This window comes from Mus musculus, chromosome 18 (assembly GCF_000001635.26).
Source record: "Mus musculus strain C57BL/6J chromosome 18, GRCm38.p6 C57BL/6J".
Lineage (NCBI taxonomy): Eukaryota > Metazoa > Chordata > Mammalia > Rodentia > Muridae > Mus > Mus musculus.
In genome coordinates this window covers 64,847,142-64,852,137 of record NC_000084.6, presented here as the reverse complement: position 1 = coordinate 64,852,137, position 4,996 = coordinate 64,847,142, and positions in this window count along the sequence as shown.

The window sequence follows — 4,996 nt, the reverse complement described above, 5'->3', positions numbered from 1 at the left end:
ACACTGGTTCTCCGCACTTTGACCAGTTGTGAGTCTCTGCACAGATAGTGCTCTGATAAAGACTGAGAACTACACTAACCTATAAGTACAGATATAAATATTTAGAAGGGAGTTTCATACTGTGCTGATTTAACAAAATAACAACAGTAGACTTACTCCTTAGGTCTGGACTCCCCAGCCTCGGTTCTTTAGCGCACCAGGTATGAGTTTCCTCCAGTAAAGTGTTATCTGCCTGTCTTATCTGCTTCTTCACTTTCTTGGAAAGGACAAAAACAAGAGTTGAGCCTGTAGTTCTTGGGTCCTATACCAAGTGATGGGGAAACAAGGCAAACAAACTATTGTTTAAAAGATGTAGCAGCCAGGCGTAGTGACGCGTGCCTTTAATCCCAGCACTCGGGAGGCAGAGGCAGACAGATTTCTGAGTTTGAGGCCAGCCTGGTCGACAAAGTGAGCTCCAGGACAGCCAGGGCAACACAGAGAAACCCTGTCTTGAAATACAAACAAACAAACAAACAAACAAACAAACAAGAAAGATGTAGCAGCGAACAGGAAATAGGTGCTTTAAATAAACCATAAGACTGGATGTAGAAAGAGTTCAAGTAGATGACGTCAATGCACCATTGAAGCACAGTGGAGATAATGCTTTCCTCACTTTACTATAGTTATGAAGTACAGAACACTATTGCAGGCATTGAGGTAATGAAAAAATTAAGAGGAATATCACAACCTCCTTTTGGTATAGAAACAGCCTCATCAGGAGATTCCAAAGATGCAGCTACACTTGAAATACCCTTCCAGTATGGGTTCCACTGAATGGAATCCTTTTGTTAGATGAAACATCTGCCCATCTCTTGTTTTGTTTTTGTTTTGTTTTTTTTCGAGACAGGGATTCTCTGTATAGCCCTGGCTGTTCTGGAACTCACTTTGTAGACCAGGCTGGCCTTGAACTCAGAAATCTGCCTGCCTCTGCCTCCTGAGTACTGGGATTAAAAGCATGCACCACCTTGCCCAGTCTGCCCATCTCTTAAGTCAAGAGAATTTTTTCTCTAGGATGTGTTTGGTCAGGCATCTGTTTCCTCTGATATTCTGCAACAGTGCAAGGATACACAGCCACATTGGGTTCACTTTTTTTTTTTTTTTAAATCAGGCATCACCAGCTACGTTTTGGTAAATGATTAACCAACAGGTTAGCATCTTATCAGCAATGTAACCGCCAGAATCTCTTCTTGCTGTCTGATGTGTGGACCAGAGGTCAATAGTGGTTTTGAGACTAGTTATTAATTTATATAGTCAAGTATTCCTTGGTCCTTGATAGAAATAGATGCCATCCTTCTTAACAACAGTTGGTATGAGGTAGATGGTATGTGCAGAGAGGGATTCTTGTAAGCTCAATTGTATAACAGAATTGCAACTGCATGGTGTATACTTCGGGCATCTGGTTTCACTCAACACTAAGATTAATTGCCTCTCAAAGAATATGTTGACTTTGCCACCACCTTAGTCAGTATTTACTTTGGAATCAATAATAAGAGTCAAAACTTTCAAGGTGGAACCCAAAGCCTGCAGATTAAAGAGGTTTCAGACAGGGAGGAACTCAAACAATGCAATAAGGAAGTGGGGGGAAAAATTACATGTTACTTTTCACAAGCAACCATTTTGTACGCAAATCCTGAGTCAGGATTCCTGGTGAAGCCAACGAAGCCAGGCCTGCCTTGCATGATTTTTCTCAGAAGGAAACAGACTTTGGCTGCCCAATTCTGTGAATTATGTAATGCAGCGTTTCTTCCTAGCCAGGGGACACCAACGGGAGTAATGCCGGTTAGTCACACTTTTATTAATAGCATTCATTAAGCATACCAAATGTGTGGTATGCATACTACTTGTCACACAAGCTATCCTATTCAGTGTGGATGAAAAAAGAAAATTCCGCCAGCAGCTCATTATACCAGCCTGCTCAGTGAGAGTCAGGGCTCATACCTGAGGAAAGTGTGGGTTCCACGACGCTAGGATTTGGCATTGCTAAGACTTCCATCTGCCCTGTTCTGTAAGTCTCACTACTGCCCTATTACCAACCTAAACACACCCCAAGATTGGAGAGATAATTGCCGCTCATCCCTGCCCAGCCTGATATTTTTGCAACGAAAGACCCTATTTCAAGATGAATGCCTTCAAGAGGTCAAGCAAAATCAGGACCAAGGTGACACGCTATGGGGATTTAAGGAACTCTTTGGCCAGGAAGACTTTTCCACTGCAGCACAGCAGGTGACACAGGCAGCAGGTTACTATGAACAGGTCTGCCTCTGTGCAATGCAAGCTTGGGACAGGCTCACCCCGCCCTCAGGCTTGGAAGACCCTGCTTTCTCCCCATGAGTTCTCCTGTCAAAACCCAGGGGAACCCCTATCTGATTTTACTCTCAGAACTAGAATGAGCCTAGAAAGAGAAATTCCCAATCCCACAAGCAGAGATCTACTTCTTAAACACATCATCTGAGAAGGTATAACTTCTGGACCCAGGCTAGCCTGCCAGGGTCTCCAGGAGGAACATTATGATAGGTGGATTGTGGCAACCCAGGATATAGGAACCATGTCACACCAGACTACATCTGTGGCTCAGGCATTGGTGGCAGCAATAAAAACAGAAGAAATCTGCTTTAAATGTGGAGAGACAGGTCATTGGAGGAATGAATGCCCACAAATCTCTCCTCCCATAGAAGATCCTAATGCCCCTAAGACAATCTGTCCCTGATACCACAAAGGTTTCCACTGGAGAAAAGATTGTATTTCCCTATATGACAAAGATAGTAAGCCACTGGAGCCTTTAAACTTAAGAGGGGGCAGCTCTCAGCCCCAACAGTAAGAGAGACAACTATTCCCACAGAAGCCTTATGGGTGTGTCCAGTATCTCAGAAGGCTCCCACCCCAAATTAACCATTAAAATAGATAACAAGCCATTTAAATGCCTTATTGATACTGGAGCAGACAAGACAATTTTGAGACAACCAGAGGTCCCCCATGACTGGCAACTGATCTCTGGGCCTCAGCTCCTAGGCATAGGGGGTTCCTCTCATGCATTTGTCACCAAACAGGCCTACAGGTGGGAGGACCGTGATGGAGCAACCGGCCTAATATGCCCTCTGATAGCTCAGGTAGTCACCAATCTACTAGGGAGAAAGATCTCACAAGCCCTAGAAATAGTGCTTATCACCCAATCAGAAAGAGATCACATCAAAATAGATGACAATATCTATAAAGAAAGTTATACCCAAGGAGACCCTAAAAACCCTCTCTCAAATCACCCACAGTTCTAAGGGCTACTATTCAATTTGATACTCCCTGCCTTGATTGGCTTTCCAAAAAAGCCATTTGGGTTCCACAGTGGCCTCTATCAAGGGAGAAGCTTAAAGACCTCACACAACTGATAGAAGAACAGCTTCTACTACGATGCATCTACCCCTCCTGCAGTCCACGGAACACCCCTGTGTTGGATATAAAGAAGCTGGGCAGTGGTGGTGCACGCCTTTAATCCCAGCACTTGGGAGGCAGAGGCAGGAGGATTTCTGAGTTCAAGGCCAGCCTGGTCTACAGAGTGAGCTCCAGGACAGCCAGGGCTACACAGAGAAACCCTGTCTCGAAAAACCAAAAACAACCAAAAACCAAAAACCAAAAACCAAAAACCAAAAACCAAAGACCAAAGACCAAAGACCAAAGACCAAAGACCAAAGACCAAAAACCAAAAACCAAAAACCAAAAACCAAAAACCAAAAACCAAAAACCAAAAACCAAAAACAAACAAACAAAAAAAACCAAAAAACAAAATAAAAAAAAACAAAAAAAAAAAAAAAAAAAAAAAAAAAGAAGAAGAAGAGGGCAGGGGGAGGAGACTAATACAAGATTTGAAGGCAATTAACAAAATCATTGAGTCTGGGGCTCTCCTCAAAGGAGAGCCTGCCCTGTGTTTCAGCCACCCTCGCCAATGTCCTCCTATTAGCAATAGACATAAAAGACTGCTTTTGTCCCCCCATTCTTCTCCACCCCCAAGATTGTATACACTTTGTGTTCTCAGTACCCCCCATTAACAACTCTGGTCCGGCCTCATGATACGAATGGACTGTTCTCCCTCAAGGAATGGCTAACAGCCCAACCATGTGTAGGAGGCTCTGGCCACTACATTAAGACCTTATTTAGACAAAGGACTCACTATCTATCATTATATGGATGACATCTTAGTATGGGGAGATTCTTCCTCCTCCCTCCCCAACTTAAAGCTCAGCTAACACCTTCCTTATCTGCCCTAGGATTCAAAATAGCCCCACATTGGATCCCAGATGTGGTTCCCAGTTTCCACTCACCCGTGGGATGTCAGAATGAAGCTCAGGGAGGCAAAGATGCAGGGATGCTAGGCTATGTTCTTTTCTCCCCGTTGGGGTGCTAAGCCTGTGGTATGCTGACAAGTCACTCGGGGGAAATGAAACACAACCTAAGATAGGGGTCCTAACCTGTGTTTCTTGGGGCATGAGCTGGGACGGTGGCTGTAGTTCTCAAGCTCCTGGGCACCCAGATGCCACTGGGAACTGAGAAGATTTGAGAATGGGAGGCCTTCGAGCTTGAGATGATCCCTGGGGCAGGGGTGGGGGAATCAGAGTTATCTCAGAGTGAATGTGGAATCTCAGGAGTGTGGAGAGGCCTGCTGAAGTAGACTTAGACTTGGCAGTGGGAAAGGATGCACGTGACTTACTCAGGATGAGCCAGAGATTAAATACCTTTGCAAGAAGGAACGCCCAGGAATGGAAACTTATTGGCTAAGCACTCAGGGCCCATACCTCATTAGCATGGAGAACTCTGGGTTTCTAAGCTACATGACCAGTTGTCATGGTCCTCTTAGTTTAAGGCCAGCCTGGTCTACAGAGTGAGTTTCAAAACTCACAGGGCTACACAGACAAACCCTGTCTCAAACAAACAAACAAACAAACAAACAAACAAACAACCCAAAAGATGG